We start from the raw sequence: 22,593 nt of genomic DNA on the forward strand, positions 1-22,593 counted from the left end.
TCACAGTGCCCTGTATGACTGCTATGCCTCATCCCTGGAAACCAGCAAGGTGGCCTGCTGAGGAGTGGGAAGCAGAAGATGTGGCAACTCCTACAACCTACCGGGGACAATATAAACCAAGGATTTACTAATGGTCAGGAAGAAGCATGTGGCTAGGAACAAAGCACATCAGCCCCCAAGGGTCAGGTTGGATATAATCTGATTAAAATTAAACATGGAGCTCTAGCTGGTTTGGCTCAGTAGATAAGAGCGTTGGTCAGCAGACTGAAGGGTATGGGTTCAATTCCAGTCAACGGCATGTACCTTGGTTGCAGGCTCTATCCCTGGCCTGGTTGGGGTGCATGTGGGAGGCAACCAATCGATGTGTCCCTCTCACATCAATGTTTCTCTCTCTGTGTCTCCCCCTCTCCCTTCCACTCTTTCTAAAAATCAATGGAAAATTTTTCCTCAGGTGAGGATTAACAAACAAAATGAAAAACACTCAAATCTAAAAACACTCAAATCTGACAGCCACTCACCACACAGAATGGACTTATTTTCTTTGACCTAGAAAGCTTTTGAGCAATTTCTAATGCCAAGAGTCTCCATTAAGATCCCAAAATAAAAGAAGTCTTACTCCTTTGGCACTTATGTCTGAAGTTTCCAGTATGAACCAGAAAAAGAAAAAGCCTTGTGAGGTAACTGAAATACTCACATGATCATTCTACTTTGTTTCCCCTCTACAGTAACCACTCAATCTGTGCCTTTCTTGAGTCTTATACTCACTCTGTCTTTTCTGGAGACAAGAAACAAGAAATATTATAAAAAGAAGGAAAGCAAAAAAAAATTTTTGTTTAATCTATAAATAGTACTTGCACTAGACTATCTATATTAATAAAACAAATGGCCATCATTCAGTTAAGTGGTCTTTATGAACTTCCCTCATCCAAGGCTATCTGAAGAGTGCCTTCCCAAGGGGCTGTTGTTTAACTGTTCTTAATCACTGTTACTGTGAGCACTCACACTAGGAAGCAGGGACAAACTTACAATGTTATTGCACAGAGAACCTCCTAATGGGATTACTGTAAGGATGCTTTGTATCCCTAAATAGACTGCTAAATTTACTAACAGTTTGTACATGAACTCTGCCTGCTCTACTGGTTCCACACAAACCATGGGGACTTCTGCCAACTGTCTAAGCACAGACTGTGGCAAATGCTAATGGAATCTGCATGAACTCAGTAACTTTAGTGGTGAGGAGAAAAATATTAACAAATTAAATGAAATGTTTTATTGCATTACATTACTTTTCTCATTCTGTGATTTTTGCATGTATATATTCTGATGTTCCAATCACCCTTTATTTTTTCTTATTCAGTGATATTTACTACAAAAGGTTGGGACAGAACCCAAGTTCCCTGAGCTCAGCCTTTGCTCTAAATCCCCACTACACCAGGTGTACTGGTTAATAATGGAGATTTTGTAATCAAAGAAAACACGATCATTTCAAGAGAAACATCAGAAGTGCTTTATTCAAAGTAATGTCCATTGCTAGCTACACATTTCCCCCATCTTTCAGGTAATTTGTGGATACCGTCCCAATAGAACTTTTCTTGTTTTGAGGCAAACCATTCAGAGACCCAATCTTCCACTTCTTCGTATGTTTTGAAGCGCTGCCCAGAAAGTGTGTGTGCCATCGATCAGAACAAGTGGTAATCTGAAGGAGCAAGGTCTGGATTAATACTTCCCAGGCAAGATCTTTTAATGTGTCTTGAACTGGTTTTGAAGTGTGTGGTGGTGCATTATCATGAAGCAAAATTACTTTGCCGTGTCTTCTGGCCAATTCTGGTCGTTTACGATCAAAGCGTGGTTCAATTGATTATTTGTTGTCGGTAGCGATCAGTATTAATGGTTTCACCTGGTTTTAGAAGCTCATCATACACCACACCTTCCTGATCCCACCAGACACAGAGCATTGTCTTCTTTCCGAAGCTATTTGGCCTCGCAGTTGATGTTGATGACTGAACTGGATCAACCCATGATTTTGTGCATTTGGGATCCTCAAAATAAATCCACTTTTCATCGCCAGTCACAATTCGATGCAAAAAAGACTTTCGTGCTGTTGAAGCAACATTTTACTGATGACTTTTCGGTTTTCCATTTGTCTTTCGTTCAGTTGATGTAGCACCCATTTTCCTTCCTTTAAAATCAGCGTTTCTCAACCTGTGGGTCGCAACACCTTTGGGGGTCAAACGACCCTTTCACAGGGGCCGCCTAAGACCATCAGAAAACACATATATAATTACATATTGTTTTTGTGATTAATCACCATGCTTTAATTATGTTCAATTTGTAACAATGAAAATACATCCTGCATATCAGATATTTACATTACGATTCATAACAGGAGCAAAATTACAGTTATGAAGTAGCAACGAAAATAATTTTATGGTTGGGGGTCACCACAACATGAGGAACTGTATTAAAGGGTTGCAGCATTAACTGCTTTAAAATCTTTCCCATTGCTTATAAACGATCAGAAATTGTTTGCTGAGCAACGTTTAACCTTTCTGCAAGTTGTTTTTGAGTTTGACACGCATCTTCATCCAATAAAGCTTGTAATTGTTGGTCTTCAAACTTTTTTGGTTGACCTGGACGTTCTTTGTCTTTCACATCGAAATCATCACTTTTAAAGCGTTTAAGCCAGCGTTCCCAAGTATCTTGAGACGAAGCATGTTCACCATAAGCTTCCCAAAGTATACGATAACTTTTTCTTCAAAATAAAGTAATGAATTAAAACTTCCCGCAAATGCTCTTTTTTTTGGCACGAAATTCGACATTTTTAAGCATAAAAATATCTATGATGTTAACACCTTCAGCAAATTTGACATATGAAGTTTTGAAGCTTGCTGTCAATACAACAAAATAGCATACATATCAAATCGCATATCTATCAACATATGTGTAACTCCATTTACTGAAGAAAATCCACATTAGTAACCGGTACACCTGGGTATTTTGAAATTGCACATTACAGCCCACGTGTCTTGTACCCCAGCTTGGCCAAGGAAGTTCATTCAAGTCAAGTCTGTGTCCAAAGACTTGGACACATTTTGTGTCCAAAGCCCGATTCAGTACCCTAGAAGAAAGCAACAGCACTGGCTAATAAGGCTTTTAACTCTTTCTTTCTGCTTTCACATATTAGAATCCTCTCAGTTGCTATCCTTAATTCTGCCTGCAATTTCAAATACTATTCCTCTCATGAAGCAGAGAGGATATAAGCAAATTATCAAAGAAAGAAAGCCAGGGAATTTCAGTAAAGACAAAACAGTCATCCATCAAGACTATGAAAAGGAGTATAATTTTTGTTTCTCTATACACTAAGCTGAAGGTTAGTTGAAAATACCAAGAAAAAAAATGAATTACGTGGCTGTAAATGGGTAGAATGAAAGACTCCAAAATAAGAAAAAGATAGAGATCCACAAAGATGAAGTAATCTTTATCAGTGAGAGGGCACAGAGAATAAAGAGGTTGGAAGATTTAGGTTTTCCTTAAAGAAATAACACTAGAAGCTCTAGGGGGAGAAACCCTTCTACAGAGAAAGGCTTAAAAATTAGAAATAAAGATAGCTTGCTAACCAAGATGCTCTGGATTAGACTGCCAACATGTATTATCGAGCATACGTCCCCAGATTTTCTAAATAGAATATTCTGTCTCTAAAACTTTAAAATGGCAAAATAATCTTTAACTATTCCTCCTTCCCCTCTCACCTTGTAAAGTCAGTCACCAAGTCCTATTGAGTCATCCTATAAACTATCTCTTACATTAGAAAACTGTTACTTAAACACACACATCCATGTGACACACATACACGAAATTATATTATTTTCCTTCCTTCCCATCTTTTTCATTATTATCCTACTCCATTCCTTTGTCACCACACAGCTAGGCCAAATCAAAGAGCCCATTAGCTGGATGTTCATTCTAGTCTAGTCCCTGCTGTTAGACACTGCTGCCCAATCCTCCTCAAACATTACAGCAGCTTTGATGATGTGGCATTCTGTACTCCCTCAGAAGTCTTCCATGTTCTCCAGTGTCTCTAAGGATACATACAACTTCCCAAAAGCCTTAATATTTGGCAAACTATACCCTATCTATCTTTCCAGGCTTATCTGCCACCGGGGGATTCCACCGAAGCCCAACTGATTTGCTCACTGCTCCCTGAAAGCACTCTGTACATTCTCACCTTCTCACTTTGGCTCACGCTGTCCTACCCAACCATTCTGTCAAGTCCAGCTCAAATCATACTTCTTCCATCAATCATACTAGCTTGAAGTCCTTGCCTTTCCAAAAAATCAATTATTTTCTATACCACTTATGTGGCAATTAAACCCTGTTCAATTGCTATCATGAACCATTATGAAAACTTCTACTTATTAAGCATTTTTGTGTTTATAATTTATTTCACCAAATAAATAAGTTCCTAAAATATAAGGCTTATCTTTTCTGTATCTTTCAATACTTGTCACAATGTCTCACCTTTAGTTGTTGCTCACTAAATATTTGTTGGTTGTGTGTGGTCAGGATAGGTGATTTATAGTTCCCCACTGAAAGCAATAATTCTATGTATGTAGTGAGACTGATAGCTCTCAAGGTCATGTCTTCCTCTATACTTTTATTTTCATAGATAATTTTCAAATGGAAATCCTAAAAAGCAATGTATGTAGTACAAAAGGACTTCTTTGACCCAAACCAACTTTTTATTTTAAATAAGCTAAGAGAGTAGGATATATATTTCACTACGAAAAAATAAAACACAGAGGAATTATCTATGTCTATCTATGTAGTTCTGTTTAGTTCCGGAGAATAAAACAAGGCCCAATAGGTAGAAATTATAGGAAAGCAGATTTCACTCATTATAAGGAATAACTTCTAACAAGTAGAATTATCCTACGATAGAACCAGGGCCCCAGGAGGTGGGGACTCCCTGTCACCTAAGTGTTCAAGCAGAGGCTAGGCATCCAGACACTAGAAATGTGGAAAAGGAAACTCACCCCTATCTCCCTCCCATATCAGCCAGGCAATCCTTCTACAGCATGTGGGGTTCTGGAAGGTGTGAAAGACGACTGGGGTGTTCAGACAACACCCTGGACACAGGACTGCTGACAGCCAGGGGGTGCTCTAGGCATGGGGAGGGTGGTGGATAAAGAGTCAGATGGGCCTGGCTGGTGTGGCTCAGTGATTGAGTGTTGACCTATGAACCAGGAGGTCACATTTAGGTTCCAGGTCAGGGCACATGCCCAGGTTGCAGGCTCGATCCCCAGTAGGGGGCCTGCAGGAGGCAGCCCATCAATGATTCGCTCTCATCACTGATTCTTCCATCTCTCTCTCTCCCTCTCCATTCCTCTCTGAAATCAATAAAAACTGTATTTCTTTTTAAAAAATCAAATGGGGTGACTTGTGCAGAAACCAGAACTGACCTCTAGGAAGGAAGGGGAAGCCAAGACTAACAGTAGGTGGGTCTCTCCAAGACTGGGTGCCAACGCAGGGGCAGCTGGGAGGGTTGGGGTGGGACAGGTCTGAGCAGCTTGGCTTCACCTCCCAGGACTGCCTAACAAGGCCAACAGGTTCCCCAGCTATATCCAGCTGGTCCACTTTGCTTCCCAAGCGCTCTTTACTAAGGATTGTACCACACCTACTTCCAAAAACAAGCCAGAGGAGCTCAAAATAAAAGGCAGGGACATTAAGGCGTTAACACCGGAGAAGGGTCATCCTGTCCACTGGTAGCCCCTCCAGCAGAGGACAGGCACTAGGGGTGGGTACAGGTGCTATTGCTACTTTTCCAGGGCACAGGACAGTGAGGAGGGAGCCTCAGCAAACCCCAGCTGGAGGCCGGGTCCCTGTGCTCTGCAGTGGGTTCCCTGGCCTAAGGCATGGAGGCTGACCTCCCTCTAACAGGGCCTGCCTCTCCAGCCCTCCCTACACAACAGCAGCACAGGCCCTGCGGCCCCACTGCATTGCTTCCTCCGAATGATGCCCCTGCCCTCCGATATCATGCTTCTTCCGACGGGTCAGGAGCATCTCCTCATCGTCAAAGGTCTGACCACAGATGGCACAGCAGAAGGCGCCGTCCCGGACGTGGCTCTTGTGGTGGGTGATGAGATTGGACTTCCGGCTGAAGCTCTTGTCGCCGTCGGGGCAGGCGTAGGGGTGCTCCCTGGTATGGATGTGCTGGTGGGCTGCCCGGTAGGGCTTGTGGCGGAAAGCCTTGCCACAGTCTGGCGTGGTCACGATGGTGGGCTGCCAGGTGGCTCCCCTGGGAGAAGCGGCGCCCACACTCCTCACAGGCAAAGGGCTGCTCCCCTGAGTGGACCCGAGAGTGGGCGACCAAGTGGGGCTTCTTGCCGAAGTTCTTCCCGCACTCGGTGCAGATGAAGGGCCGCTCCCCGTGTGCTGCCGCTGGTGGGCCCGCAGGAAGCGCTCCAGCCGGAAGCTCCTGCCACAGTCCTCGCAACTGCAGAGAGATGGGGGGCTTCTGCCTGGTCCCGGGGGCCCTCTCCGGGGGCCTCCAGCAGAGGCTCGGGGGTAGGCTCCTGGGCAGGTCTCGGTGGAGCCTGTGCGGTGGGCTCTGCTGAGGATTCCAGGGACCGGCTGAAAGCTGGGTGCTCCCTGCCCTGGGGGCTCTGGGTGGACCCTTCCAACGCCTGTGGATCTTGCTGGGACAGAGGTTGGGTTTGCGGCGGAAGCAGCGCCCGCACTCAGTGCATGGGTAGGGCTTCTCACCAGTGTGGGTGCGCCAGTGTGAGGTCCGGTAGGCTTATTGGTGAAGCGCTCCCTGCAACCAGGGCACTGGTGGGGCCGCTCACCCGTGTGCACGCGGGGGTGGGCAATCAGGTTGGGTTTGTGCCTGAAGCGCTTGCCACAGCAGGCACATGCAAAGGGACGGTCAACGGCCGGGGGGCAGTCACTGCCGGGCGGCCCCTGGGCCGAGGCCCCAGAGCCTTGGCTGCTGCCTCCTCCAGGGCCTCGGCTACATGAACCCGTTTGTGAGCAACTAGCTGGTCCCACTGGGCAAAGCTCCTGCCACAACTGCCACATGTGAATGGCCGGGCCTCAGGCGTAGGGGGGTGGCACCTCCGCAGATGCGCTCGGAGCTGCTTTCGTCGCCAGAAGCGTCTCTCACACTCAGGGCAGGCGAGGGGCCGCCTGGCAGCCGAGTGGGCCCGCAGATGCAGACCAGGGCCACCCAGCCTCAGAAGCTCTGCTTGCAGAGGTGGCAGGAGAAGCCCAGGTCTGGAGTGGCAGCCGCATGGACCTGGCAGTGCAGTGCCAAGAAGGGGGCGTGTCGGCAGCAATGGCCACATTCCGGGCAGGCCAGGGGCAGCCGGGCCTGGGCCTGGGCCTGGGCCTGGCAGTGTCGGGCATGAAGCCACAGGGCCACCCAGCCGGGGAAGTCCCTGCGACAGTGGGCCCCGCGATGGACCCGACCCGGAGCTTGGCTGCCTGGCTGGGCCACCGAGGAACCTTGCAACCTCAGCCCGTGGGGCTCCTTCTCCAGGGTCTGGGACGACTCCTGGGAGGGCCCAGGAAGGAGCTGGGGCTGGGCCGAGCCCGTGGCCAGGGGGCCCCTGCGGCGTCGTTCCAGCATCGGTTCTTCCTCTGCCTGGAGACTGTGGAGCTGGAGATGAGGTTTTTTTCCAGCTCCTGCTGGGGATGCTCCTGGAGATACTTCTGTGGCTGTAGCGCCTGCCTCGGCCCACACTCTGGTAGCCCCCAGATGTCAGAGAAAACTCTCCCACCGGCTGTGTGGAAGCGCGTTGCGCATCCATGAGGCCAGAAAGCCGGAGCCGGTAGCTGCAGCGGCAGCAGCAGCAGGTTTGAGTCCACCACTGCCAGGCCCGTGCCCACACACCCTCCTACCCCGCCCTTCCGCCCCTGCCTCCTGCTGGTTCCCAGCGCTTAACAGTACCTTTTGAGAAAATGTTTTTATATTAAATAACTTAAAATCCTAAAAAAAAAAAAAAAAAAAAAAAAGGTTTAAAAAACCTTTAAGAATGTTACTAAATTTTTTGCTCTAGAGCAGCGGTTCTCAACCTGTGGGTCACGACCCCTTTGGGGGTCGAACGATCCTTTCACAGGGGTCGCCTAAGACCATCGGAAAACACACATATAATTACATATTGTTTTTGTGATTAATCATTATGCTTTAATTATGTTCAATTTGTAACAATGAAAATACATCCTGCATATCAGATATTTACATTACGATGCATAACAGTAGCAAAATTACAGTCATGAAGTAGCAACGAAAATAATTTTATGGTTGGGGGTCACCACCACATGAGGAACTGTAATAAAGGGTCACGGCATTAGGAAGGTTGAGAACCACTGCTCTAGAGCAAGAAAATATTCTCCAGTTTTTCCACTGCAGAAACAGAAAAAGAAAGCAATTTGCAGCAAAGTTCTAGCAGACTTAGGGATAAATTAACATTTAAAAAAACAAAAACACCTTCCTAAAGCTCTGTGCCCTATTGGGATCACTCTATTCAGTAGAAGTGCCCAAAGGTATCTGCAGCGGGGAGAGAAGTCCTCTTAAAGTCTGAATAGTTCCCCAAATCCCCATCCATTTCACTGCCGTCATTCACTTTCTCTCACTCTCCACTATAATGATCCTTCACTCTCCCAATACCTTCTTCTCTATCACAATACAAATCTTTTAAAATGCCTTATTTTCTTCTTTCTTCAAGACATTTTCTCCTTTGTCGTATTCACCAAAATCTTAGGAAATCCAACTGAGAATTCTGCAGCAAATGAGATCTCTGGTTATTCTGACCTCTGAGAAAGCTCTACCAGTCTCATTTGTAACCTGCTCACTTTTTCTCTGCAATTTAATAATAATGCATCAATTTGTTTTCATTTAAAAGCATTTTACTCAGCTTCTTATTAAGACAAAAAGACACTAGTGAATGTGAAGTGGAAGCCTTTTGTATTAGCCTTAATTGAAGAAGAATCCCTTCTGAAACAAGAAACTAACCATGTAATAAATTAAGCCCTATTTATTTACAGGGCTGTCATTCAGTAAAATGAAGGAAAAATGTTATTTCACACTGGTTTCTGGTGAACATTAAGTTTCTGAAGGCTCAGCCTTCAATTGTCTATACTAATAAAATAAGGAGAGACTAAGAATAGATGAAAACGAATTGCTTTTTCACTGACAGTGTTATTTGTGTTCTTTTTATCAATCATTCGCTCAAAATTTAAAGTAACATTTTAATTTTGATTTTTTTCTCCCTTCCCAAATTCACTCTGGTGGAAGTGCTAATGATCAATTAGAATACCCAAATGTAGAAAAAAGGAGAAAAATAAATGGTATGTATAATTCACCGCTTAGACCAGCCGTGGGCAAACTACGGCCCGCGGGCCGAATCCAGCCCGTTTGAAATGAATAAAACTAAAAAAAAAAAAAAAGACCGTACCCTTTTATGTAATGATGTTTACTTTGAATTTATATTAGTTCACACAAACACTCCATCCATGCTTTTGTTCCGGCCGTCCGGTCCAGTTTAAGAACCCATTGTGGCCCTCGAGTCAAAAAGTTTGCCCACCCCTGGCCTAGACAATCCATCCCTAGGTAAATAACCACTCACTGTATTTCTCTAATGTTCTTACTCCCCAGGAACTCAAAAGATTTTCCAGAATAAAAACTGCACTAATTAACTGAACATGAAAGGAGTCCATTAATATGTCTTTTGAGGGATTTCAGTGCTTTCCTTTTCCAGATCCTGGTACAATCCTGATGAAGCCAGGATGCCTCGCCCTACCACCAACAGTGCACGAAAAAGTGCTCCAAACCCCCTGGCTACCATTTTCACCATCCTAACCCAGCGGACTCCCAGCATCAAGATAGCTTCCGTTCCAAGAGCACCTCTTACCAGTGGTTCTCAACCTTTTGGCCCTTTAAATACAGTTCTTCATGTTGTGACCCAACCATAAAATTATTTTCATTGCTACTTCATAACTGTAATATTGCTACTGTTATGAATCATAATGTAAATATCTGATATGCAGGATGGTCTTAGGCGACCCCTGTGAAAGGGTCATTCAACCCCCAAAGGGGTCGCGACCCACAGGTTGAGAACCGCTGTCTTAGACCCTCAGCCTTCCGGCTTTTTTTTGGGGGGGGGGAGTTTACACTCTCCTCAGTATGACACATTTCCACATACCTCAGAGAAATCTTAACTATTATCCTCTTTCACCCTTGTTCTTCTAGCCCAAGAGTCTCCCAGAACTTTTTCTGCTCCAACGCACAAATCCCTCCTAGCACTGATTCCCAGTACACACTGTTCTTCTCTCAGTCCTACATCAATTTCAGCCTTGCATAAGCAAAGTCCAGGTGGTGGTGGTCAAAACTCCCCTGTGATCCTGGTCATAACTTACGTTGGCAATTTGAGAGCATTTATTAGTAGCCAAGTGTACATGTTTAAGGGCAGGAGAAAGAAAAAAGATAGACACCAAAACATGATGACCTTTTAAAAAGTAGCTAGGATAGGTACAGGAACAAAATAAACATATTACTTCAACGCCTCTTTTTTCATCCATATTCTCTTTATTGGTACATCTTCTGCCCATTTCCCCTCATTCTTTCTACTTCCAAAATGCTCTCCCTCAAAGGCACTTTTGCCTTTCTTCTGACTATCCCAGAATCTTGCACTATGCCCACACACTAAACTGTGTTTAGCTACCTGGGATAATGATACTTTCTTTAAAAAGTCAAAACTGTTCACACTACCTGGTTACATGAACATGAGATATAACACCATTTAATGGGGAAAAAACCTTTAAGCATGTGTCACCCAACCTAGGTACCAGTCTCCACTCCACCACTCAGTTGTCCGATAGCCCTAGACAACTCACTTAAGGCACTGGGTACTTACTCAGCTTCCTCGGCCATCACATGTGTAGAATAATATTTGCCTTACCTAATTCCAATAATCAACTGATAGGATGATTTTAAAATTTTTTATAAACACACTAGTTAACAAAGGTCAACCGTGACACCTAAAAGTATGAGGCCCATTCAAATAAAGCAGTTCAAAGACTACATGATGGGAAAACCTGAAGTCGTGACGAAGACAAAAGCAACTCCAAACCTGTATAATCACCACATTAAAATGTCCAACTCAAGGAAAAAATAAAGGGGAGTCTCAGCTGTTGGGTCTATCCCACCTCCAGATCCCAGGCTATAGTCAAAAACAGCCCCATTGCCTGCCAATCGGTGAGTGCCAAAGCTCTCCATTTGGGTAGAGTCCTATTCTAGAATAGTTTGGGAATGAATGAGGAAACAGTTACTCTGGTAACTGGAACTGCACTGTGATGGTTAAGACCAGCACGACAATTGTAGAGTAAAACCTTTCTCCACTTAGACTAGCAATGTCCAACCAAGTCAGGGTACCTGTGATTCTATCCTTCATGCCAGACTAAAGATAAAGCAACTGCTTTTCAGACTACCGAAATTTAATACAGTACATATATACTATATCAAATACACATGTAAATGCACACTAAGCTGCTAAATCCTTAGAGGGAAAGGAGCAAATATATATTGAGCTCTATGTGTTGGAAACCATAAGGAAACAGAGATTTCATTTAATCCTCACAAACACCCTGTAACGTAGATATTATTATTCCTATTTTTATAGATGAGAACACTGAAGCTTAGATAGATTAAATAACTTGCCCAAGGTCACAAAGGTAGTAAGTAGCAGAGTCAAGACTTGAACTTGGTTTTGCCTAACTCCAAAGCCAACTCTGCTTCTGGCATTTTTCTTAATAGCAAAACCATGGCAAACTTCTTGGGTCTTCATTTCACCTTAACTCCTGGCATACTATCTAACTGCATGTCCTCATTGTGCCTTTATAACTTCACAAAGGGGCTGATAAAAATTTTCCTTAAGACTTCCTCTTTATCTTTTCTTTTCCTGCATTTACTTGCTATTCCTGCACAAACTGTTCTTTTTTAGGCTGGATCACTGGGATAAGTCTGCCACACAACATTTCAGCATTAATATACCTAAAGAATAAAAGATCTGTTTCCTGCTTTCAATACTTTAATAGCCACAGTTTTTGAGCATGGTATAATTTTATTTTTTTAAAAAATATATATTTGTATTGATTCCAGAAAGGAAGGGAGAGGGAGAGAGAGATAGAAACATCAGTGATGAGAGAGAATCATTGATCGGTCGCCTCCTGCATGTCCTCCACTGGAGATCGAGCCTGAAACACAGGCATGTGCACTGATCAGAATCGAACCATGACCTCCTGGTTCATAGGTCAATGCTCAACCATTGAGCCATGCCAGTCGGGCACGGTATCATATTCTAGACTGGTTCCTATCATTTAAAGAGTGGTAGGGCTTAGCTAGTACATTGCTTCACACACAGTAGGTGCAGAGAGGAAATATTTGTTGATTAATTGATTGAGAAAGATTTCTTTACTCCTTTAATGAACTTGCTATACTTAAATCAAGAGACTTTATAGGAGCTCAATTCTAAAAATTAATTATTTCACATTAAAGATAATTTTCTGGAAAATTTAAAGATGATTCAGAAAAAAAAGATAAATTGAAATATAACAATCTAGTGTTTAATTCCCTAAATAACTAATGGACTATGAACATAAGAGTTTAAAAGGCTTGGTTTAAAAATACTGTTATTTCCAAAATAAATAAACAAAACAAACTCAGAGATACAGAGAAAAAAAATTGATGGTTGCCAGATGGGAGGGGGGCTACGAGGTTGGGTGACAAAGGTGAAGGGATTAAGAAGTACAAATTTATAATTATAAAATAGTCACAGGGGTGTAAAGTACAGCATAGGGAATATAGTCAATAATATTGTAATATTGTGTCAGGTGGGTACTAGACTAAGCTGGGTGATCATCTTGTAAGTTAAAAAATGTCTAATCACTATGTTGTATACCTGAAACTAATACAATATTCTATGTCAACTGTAATTGATACCATAATACACTTATGATGATAAGACTGATGTTTTTCATTTTTAACATATATTAAAAATTTTCTGCAATAAATGCGTTACTTTTATAATTAAGGAAACTGATCTCATTCTGCATAACTATGTATTTTTAACATTTTCTATACAGCGTGGGTTTATTTTCTCAGATATAATCTGTTAGAATTTAATATTCATTAATTCATGCACATGTCTCTAGAACAACTTATTATATAATATCAGCACATTTAAGATGTTTTCTTCATTCACGTAATCTTTTTCTTGCTTTCAGTGGATTGTCTCTATCTCTGTATTCTTTTCAAGCAGGTGCATGTTCTTGTATACTCTCCATAGAACACTGATTATCAATCTTTTCTTGGTAACAAACACAAGTTATGACATTTTCCCCTGACAAGGTCCAGTTTACATGTCTTTTAACTTTATGTATGCTACCTTTCCAATGGCGTTAAAGTACTTCAATCACAGTGCAACCCAAATGGAATGAGCTACTTTATGTGGTAATGAGTTGCCTACCAATAGAAGTATTCAAAGCAGAGATCTCTCATAAGGGATTCCTGTGCTGGGTGGAGGGTTATACATGCTGTCTTTTATGGCTCCCTTCCTATTCTAGGATTTTAAAATCATTCTTGACAAGTCTACTTAGTGATACAATGGATCGCATACAGGCCTCTGTTACGTTAAGCCTTTTCCTAAGCTCGCTGTTTAAGTCAGCCAGACAAGATGCCCCTCTGATCCAGCTCAACTTAGTGTGCTTTCTGATTCCTCCCTGTGGAGACCCATTCCCATAGCATTAAATAACAGTTTCTCGCTATTTGAAATTGCTGAAATGTGCTGAAATAACGCAGTCAGCAAAATGTCACTGTATGACTTACATATGGATCTGTTGCAGCCTGTAAAACACTGTCTCCATGAGGGACAGCCAAAATGAAGAATTATGTGGGAGTAATAAAATATGATAACTAGGCCTGCAACCTCAAGTATAAACCCAACTGCGCATGCACACACAGCTACAGAAAAGCCTGCTGACAATAAAAGCAAAGGAAAACCCAAATCATGGACAGCATGTGTGCACTTCCCGGCGGGGCTGGCCAGGGAACTGTCCTTTCAGCACCACAGCAAGACACCCGGGCACAAGCCTAACCTCAAGCAACCAAAGCTGGCTGGTGAGAACAAGTTGTTAAAGCTCCTGCAAAGACACCAACAAGCAACTGGATGGTTGTCTTTAAGTATGCTAGATTCCACTCCGTGATCCTTTATTAATTTAAGACAAAATCCTTCAAATATTTTCATAAAAGTTGACAAAACCCCAAATGAAAACCAAAGGTATATTCAGTCAGCTTCTAAACTCAACCAGAGAAACCAATAACCGGCCTGAACTATCAAGAATTGCTTTGCCAGCCCAACTAAGAACCACAGCACCTTTACACATACCCTTATCATAGTCAAGGAACACAGAACATGCTCGCAGCCCTCTCCAGGGAGAGCCTCAATTTCTAGGACAGAGAATGCTTGCTGAATACCAAAGCATCACTACTCCACCCCCACCCCCTCCAAGCAATCAAATTCTCTTTCAGGGAGAACTGAAGGCCTTATGGGTCATGAGTTCCAAAGAAAAATGCTGCAGTATTTCAAGAACCAGGTTACAGGCAACGTGCTACAAAGCTTTCAGCATTTTAAGTGTGATTTCCCCCGAGATTCCTACCAGGATGATACTGGGTGGTAATGTTATCCAGCCATTTGCATTACACATCAAAAAAAAATTTTTTTGAGAAAAGAAAAAGCTCACCCACCCCTAAAAATCTTCTAATGCACGTGGAGAAAAGAGAAGTATGGAGAGACTGGGGAACAGGGAAAACCTACCACACCCGAAATCTCCTTTGGAAAGCTAAAACATCCCCCAGCCCTAGCACACCACTACCTTTCTAAAAGCTCCCCAGGTTCAAACTTGAGAAAACTGTTATAAAAAGCACTCCCCCCCTTTGCTCTCAAAGCCCTCACCCACACTTCCTGCTGCCATCCCTGCTTCTCTGGTGCCCACTGTGCAATAAAAGCCGTTTTCCCTGCAGGTAGACCTTGCTCCATGCCAATTATTCTGCCTCACCCTGAATTAGCCAGATGCCATGCAAAGTTTCTTTTATCTACCCCCCCCCCCCCCCAACAGATAACACCCTTTTATTATGAACACAGATGCGGAATCCAGGGATCTCCGGATATAAAATGTATTCCCCCGTGTTTCAAAAACTGCAGTGTAAGTGAGGAAGAAGGCACAGGGTGGAGTAGTTGGAAGGAACGCATGTTTTGAAGAATCTTATTCATCAGGCTGAAAAATGATTCCCCCTCCACCCCACCTCGAGGCTGGGGCCACTGAAGGGGTCTGAAAGCCCAGGCTAACCCCTGGAAAGTTAGCTGCCAAGTCTCCACCGGTGGTTGCTGCTGGCACGGAGGGGACAGAGCTGAGAGCTCTCGGGAAAAAATGCAGAGGCTTTGGGGTCCTCCAATTACCATAAGAGAAGTAGGGGGGAAGGGTCCACGCCTGTGGAGCTGGGCAGTCCCACCAGCCCAAGGCTAACAAGCCCAGGATGCCGCCGGTGGAGGGGAGGTGGGGGAGGGAAGGCAGGGAGGACGGGAGCTAGCTCTGCACCGGGTGGCGTAGAGGGGGAAGGGGATATTCTGAGAGTGATGTCCTCCCGAATGCAGGAACCCTAGCCGTCCCAACAAGGTCCCTAGGAGGGCCCCCAACACAGCCCCAGAGCACGGGGACGGACGCAGCCAGTGAAGGACAGGAGGAGTCCCGCTGCCCTAGGAACCCAGGAACCCCGGTTCCTGCAGTTGGTACCAATCCGGGTCCGGATGGGGGAGAAGGATGCAGCAAGCCATGGGGGAGGGGGCAGAGCTGAGGGGCGGCCGAGGAAGATCCCGACAGCACTGCCCTCCTTGGTACCACCCGGCGAGGAGCCCGACTCTGCCGGGCCCAGGGCGACGGGGTTCGGGAGGCTGCACGAGGAGGGGGCGCCGAGGGCAGGCGGTGCCCCCCGCGCAGCCCAAAGACTGGGAGAGCGAGGGTGCCTGGGGGTGGGGCCCGGTGGTCCTCGAGTCTCCTCGGGAACCCCCGCGAAACACCGGCGGGGAAAGCAAGACTTGCCAGCACCGGTCCGAACCCGGGCGGGCAGGCACCCAGCCCACGGCCCCTCCGCCCGCCGCGCGCTCTGCGGCAAAGCCCGAGACCAGAGGCGGGCGAGTCCGCTCCGGGGTCCCCGGCGAGAGGGGGAGCTCGGCGGGCGGGGAGCGGCCGCGGCGGGGGCTCGGGGGCGACTTACGGCAGCGGCGGCGAGGGAGGCGGCGGCGGCCCTAGCGCGGGGCCCGGGAGGCGCGGCCGGACTGCAGAGGCGCCGAGGCTGCGGCGGGCGGGACTGCGGTGGGCGCCATCTTGGAGCGCTCCCCGCGCCCGCCCCGCGCCGTCCCGGCCCTTGCATAATTGATGGCTCCCGCCCGCCGCGCCCGCGCGCCCCCCGCCCGCCCCGCCCGCGCGCCCCCCGCGCCGCCCGGCCCCCCGCCCGCCCCGCCCGCGCGCGCCCCCCGCCCCCCGCCCGCGCGCCCGCGACCCACCTACCCTTGTAGGGCGCACCCGCTCGGCCGCGCCGCACCGCGCCGCCCGCCCGCTCGCTAGCGGGCTCCCAGGCCGGCGTCCCCGCGCCGCCCGGACGGGATCCAGGACGAGGGAGCAGGGCGCCGGCAGGGGGCGCCTCGCCGGAGCGCCTCGCGAGCGTCCCCGGGCCCGCCTCCCCGACGTCCCGCGGAGCGCGCGGGCGGGGCGCCCGAACCGAGAGACGGGACGGGGCCGCCCAGCTCCTGGGCGCTGACACCCAAAAGGTGCCCCGTGGCCCTTGGAGGTGCCTTCTTCCTGACCCGCAGTCGCAGAAGGAAATGCCTGGTCATGTTGCCACGCTCGGTTGGGAGTGTCTGACATCTACCAACACGGGAAGGCAATGTACGTGATCTCTGGCTGAATGAATAAAAATAAAAACCAACCAAGAAAAAGCAGACGCAGAAGTCAGCAGCAGTGGGAGACTTGTGAGTCCATGGACAGGGCGCTGGTGTAAGGAGTAGGGAAACGTCGCTCCCCGGCAGTCCCCAGGTCTAAACTGTAAAGATCACTTTTATCTTGTCAACCTCAGTTTGTCCATCTGCAAAGCAGGCATGAGCATGTGAGCCGCTCCCTCCACGCTCTCCCCCGAGGACCGTCCTAGATAATGAAGGTGAGAACGCTAAGCATGTCATTGTGCCTCTTCCACGTGCTTCCACCTCCGTTCACAGTTAGGAGGGAAGAGTACGGTCAGGCTGCCACTTGCTGACAGGGTGGACTTGGACGGAACGGCTTTCCTAAGCTTCGGTGTTCTCCTCTGTAAAGGGAACAATCACAGCGAACACCTGGAGGTTTGTTGTGAAGATTAAAGAGAGTGCATTTCACACGTTTACAACACAGTTTGCCACACGGTATGCCTGTCATGCAGTGTGGCATTTAAAATAGCCTTACTGGGCTGTAACTGGCATAGGATGAACTACCCATGCTTAGAGTGCGCGATTTTGCCTTATGTAGAGATGCATGAAACTATCACCACCATTAAGAGAATGCACATACAGAGCCATCACCTCCAGAAGTTTTCCCAGGCCTCTGTAATCCCTCTATGCATCACTCTCACTCACTCCTTCTCCAGACAACCACTAATCTTTCTATTATTGTACATTAGTTTGCATTTTCCAGAACTTTAAGCAAATGGAATCATACATTATGTACTATTTTTTTGTATGGTTTCTTCCACGCAGCATAATTTTTTGAGATTATTCTGTTGTCAATTATTCAATTGTCTGTCAATCCATCACTTTTCATTGCTGAGTAGTATTCATTATGAGGATACACAATTTAAACCCTTAGCTTTCTGTGCTATTACAAATAAAGCTGTTATGAGTATTTGTGTGCAAGTCTTTGTATGGACATATGCTTTCATTTCTCTTGGGTATAAATATCTAGGAATGGAATGGCTGAGTCCTATTGTAGGTATCTGTTTAGCATGTTTAACATGATAGGAAAGGGCCAAACTGCTTTCCAAAGTGGTGGTGACATTTTACATTCATACTAGCAGTATATGAGGGTTTCGGCTGCTCTACATCCCTGACAGCATCAGGAATGATCACTCTTTTTCATTTTAGCCATTCTAACAAGCGAGTAGTATTATCTTACTGTGATTTGCACTGGAATTTCCTTAATGACCAACGATACTGAGCATATTTTTATGGACTTATTTGTCATTAGTAAATCCTCTTGGGTGAATGCTCAAATCTTTTGCCTATCTTTTAAGTTGGGTTTTGTATTCTTATTATTGAGTTTTGAGAGATGTTTATATATTCTGAATACAAGTCTTTTATCAGGTACATTATTTGTAAATGTGGTCTCCCAGTCTGGGCATATCTTTTTATTCTCTTCACAGTGCCTTTCAAAGAGCAGAAATACGTTATTTTTATGAAGTTTGATACATATTATCTCTTCTTCTATGGATCATGCTCTTGGACGCATATCAAAAAATTTTTAAACATAGATATCTAGTTGTCCCTCCATTATCTGATTACCCTTGTACCTTTGTTAAAAATCAATTAATCAGGTATGTTAAGGACCTATTTCTGGACTCTATATGCTATTTCATTGATCTATTTGTCTATCTTGACATTAATACAATACTGTCTTGATTACTCCAGCTTTATTTTATAATAAATCTTGACGTCAGATAGTGTAAGCCCTCTGACTTTGCGCTTCTTCTTTTTTCAATATTGATTTTGCTATTCTAGGTCCTTTGCATTTCCATATGAATTTTAGAATCAGCTTGTCAAATTCTTAAAAAAAAAAAAAAAAAAAAAGCCCCCTGGGGAATTTTTATCAAGATTGCATTGAATCTATAGATCAATTTGGATACAACTGACATCATAACAACAATACAGTGTATCTCACTCTATTTATTTCAGTTCTCTTTAATTTCTCTCAACAATGTTTTATAGTTTTCAGGATACAAGTTTTGCTCACCTTTCTGGGATTTGTTCCTAAATATTTTACATTTTTGATGCCATTGAATAGTATCTTTACATTAACTTCTAGTTATTTATTGGTAGTATATACAAGTATAATTAATGTTTGTGTATTGATTTGATGTGCTACAACTTTGTTAAATTCGCTTATTAGCTCTAGTAGATTTTTTGCAGATCTCATCGGGTTTTCTACAGAGACCTGCAAGTAAACACAGTTTTGTTTCTCCCTTTCCAATCTGAATGCCTTTTATTTATTTTTCTTGCCTTATTACACTGGCTAGGACGTCTAGTTCAATGTTGAACAGAAGTAGAAAGAGCTTTGTTCCTCATTCTAGGGGGAAAACATTCAATCTTTTGTCATTAAGTATGATGTTAGCTGTAGGTTTTTCCTAGATACCCTTTATCATGTTGAGCAAATCTATTCCGATTTTCCTGAGAGTTTTTATGAGCGTTATGATGTATAAGAAAGCATATAATGTATAAGAAAGTCAATGTGTTTTAAAGAAAATCTGAGGTCACAGATTTTTTAAAAATCCAATTCCACAACATTGAGACACTCCTTCTGCAAAATAGACTCGCTTTTCTAAATAATTTTTATTTTGCATTTTCCAATGCTGTACAGTTGTTACAATCAGGACCTGTGCCCTCCTTATTAAAGCTGCTTTTCCTGAAAATCAGACTCTTTGGAGCTATCATTAGACCTTATTTGCCTAACAGTAAGAGAGGACAGACTCCTGTATCCTTTCTCCAATATTTTAAGGAACATGGAAATTCCTTAAATTCTTTACGTGAGTTTTAAGTAAGAATCTGCCACATTTAAGTTCCTGGTAGCTAAACTTACAAACTTTTCAAAATATGAGGATATTTGCTGACTCCATGAGAATCTTTGAAGGCATAAAAAAATGTCAAGGATTTCCTTTTACAACTAAGCTTATATCAGGAAAAATTTAATACACGGAGAAATGAGTTTCCATTTAGAAAGATGATAGAAGGATTAGACTTACCCAGTGTTGCTCCAAAGGGCAAACCAAGATTTGGGGGTAGGAGTTCCTAGAAGCTCAGTGTGAGGAAAGATGGTCTAAGAGCAAATCAGCACAAAACAGCCCCTGCGTAAAGAAGCCAACAGTGTTTGTTTAAAGAGAAACTGTAAGCTCGGCTGTTCTGGACATTTTTAGGATCAAGGACCTCTTTGGAAATCTGATGAAAGCTCTGGATCTTTCTTCTCCCCAGATAAATTTGCCGTGCACACACATGCACATATACCAACACACAGCTTCACAGCCCATTTGAAGCTCATGGCTAAACCCGAGGTGAAGAAGGCACCGTGTACACAGATGTTTGAAGCACGAAGTGGGACTCTGCCCCTTCCCACCCTGACAGCCTCTGGCCCTTCGGTTCTACCCCCATCCTTACCGCTACTCTTAGAGACCATCGAGGGTCTCCTGATGGAAACCCAGCAGAAGTACTTTCCTTCCTTCAATGCCACGCCTCGTTTCTTCTACCTTTGGACCCAGTAATAATTTGCTTAATCTTCTGTCCCTCATTCCAGACATTACTGCTTCCTCTCAATTTACTGTTTCCTTCCATAGAAACAGGATTTAATCCCTTAGCTTTCTGTGCTGCCGGCTGGACTCCGGTCTGAAGATTTTATCTCTGAGATTACTCCTAATCTCCTCCCACACGGGCAAGCCCTGCAGGGATGTTGGTGATGTGGAAGGTATCACTCACTCCAGCCTTCCTTTCCACTGCGGCCAGTGTGAAATCCCCTATTCAATGTGCCCCAGGGGTTAGCCTGTGGACTTTCGGACGATCCTGCTTTTGGTTTATCTTACTTTTGGCTTATCCTGCTTTTTATTGTAGCTTTTCAAATAATTTACCAATTAATTTGGTCAAACTGCATCTACAAGAGCATACGTCCTGCCTCAGGCTCAGCATCTGGATCCCCATCGATGGCACTGCTGTGCATCCTGTGTTGTAAATATTCTCTTTGATAGACATAGTTGAGCGGCAGTATTCATAGTGCTCAGCTAATGGACCAGGGAGCAAAATGTCAGGGATTCAAATTAAGCGTCACCATGTCTTATAATCTTGGGAAACTTATGTAACTACTGTGTTTTTGGTATCCTTATCTGTGAAATGGAGTTAATGATAGCTTCTATCTCATAGTGTTGTTAAGACAAGAGTATACTAGTCAGTGTACGTAAGTGCTTAGAATGGCGCCAAACACCTACTTAGCTCTCTGTAAGTATTGATTTATTATCCATGTGCTCAGGATAGAAACCTCTGTCCCTTCACTCACCTTATTTCTAATGGACCCTAAGTCTTGGGAGCTCTTTCTACCGTATGCCTTTGACTCTAGACCAGTGGTTCTCAACCTTCCGGCCCTTTAAATACAGTTCCTCATGTTGTGACCCAACCATAAAATTATTTTTGTTGCTACTTCATAACTATAATGTTGCTACTGTTATGAATCATAATGTAAATATCTGATATGCAGGATGGTCTCAGGCGACCCCTGTGAAAGGGTCGTTCGACCGCCAAAGGGGTCGCAACCCACAGGTTGAGAACCGCTGCTCTAGACCCTCCTTTCCATTGTCATTGCTCTAATCATATCTTGCCCCTTCTACAATGACAGGAGTATTGTTAATGGAGTATTGCTAATTCTTGCTTCTCTTCCCCAACCACATGACTTTGGATCAAGCTATGTGACCTGCTTAATTAAATAGAAAATTAGCAGATATAATCCAAGCAGAGGCTATTCATGTACCTGTACACCATTTGGCTTGGTTACTTGCAATGAAATTTACCATGAGAAGAGCACACCCCATAGTAGTCCCTGGTCCAGGGCTAATGTAGAGACACATGGAACAAATCTGGACCTATAGCCTGGAGCCTGGAATCCAACCTACCCTAGCTGAGTTGCAGCCAACCCACAGATCCACAAGCGAGAAGCACTAACACAGCAAGAGCTGACTAACACAGCCATCTTCCAACCTAGTCTTCCTGTTTAAGCCCATCTTCATGCTGCCAGAATGATCTCATCACATGATTCAATTTTCAAAAGTCTTTGACAGCTCCTTATACTTCTCAGAATAAAGTCTAAACTCTACAGTGTCTCCTTCAAAGCTCTTCACAGTTAGGCTCCAACCTATCTTTCCATTCTCATCTCCTGCCATTTAAATCATTGCCCCAGCCGTAGGAGTCCTGTGCAGTTCATGAAGAAGCCATGCACTATCACGCCTGTTCATTTGCCTGCCTTTCTCCCCCTGCTCAACTAGTCTTCATTTTTTCAAGAAGCAGCCTCATGTTCTATGCTTTATGAGGCTTTCTCTAATTTCCTCCAAAATCAAAATCAATCACTAGGTATATATTTTTGTTAGAGGAATAATCACAATGTATTGCATGTCACATATTCATTCTGTCTTTCCAGCTATAATTTGCATTTCCAGAGACTAAGACGACGCATTCCTGGCATTCCATTGGGTCTGGACAAAATTTAATGTGACAG

At 44.6% G+C, this 22,593-nt stretch overlaps 1 protein-coding gene and 1 pseudogene across 6 annotated transcripts in view; both read right to left on the bottom strand.

Moving 5' to 3' along the window:
- SCN8A (sodium voltage-gated channel alpha subunit 8) overlaps positions 1 to 16,404 on the bottom strand; it is a 186,280-nt gene extending 169,876 nt beyond the window's left edge. For all 6 annotated transcript variants that reach the window (XM_070410201.1, XM_070410199.1, XM_070410197.1 and 3 more), the window contains exon 1: positions 16,328 to 16,404. The gene's annotated coding sequence lies outside the window, so the exon portion shown is untranslated. The remainder of the gene's footprint in view (positions 1 to 16,327) is intronic.
- LOC139006429 (DNA-binding protein REPIN1-like) lies at positions 5,959 to 7,808 on the bottom strand (annotated as a pseudogene).
- Positions 16,405 to 22,593: the final 6,189 nt, after the last annotated feature.

This window comes from Myotis yumanensis, unplaced genomic scaffold (assembly GCF_028538775.1).
Source record: "Myotis yumanensis isolate MYYU_CA2020_CCGP unplaced genomic scaffold, mMyoYum1.0.hap1 SCAF_3, whole genome shotgun sequence".
In the NCBI taxonomy this organism is placed as follows: Eukaryota; Metazoa; Chordata; class Mammalia; order Chiroptera; family Vespertilionidae; genus Myotis; species Myotis yumanensis.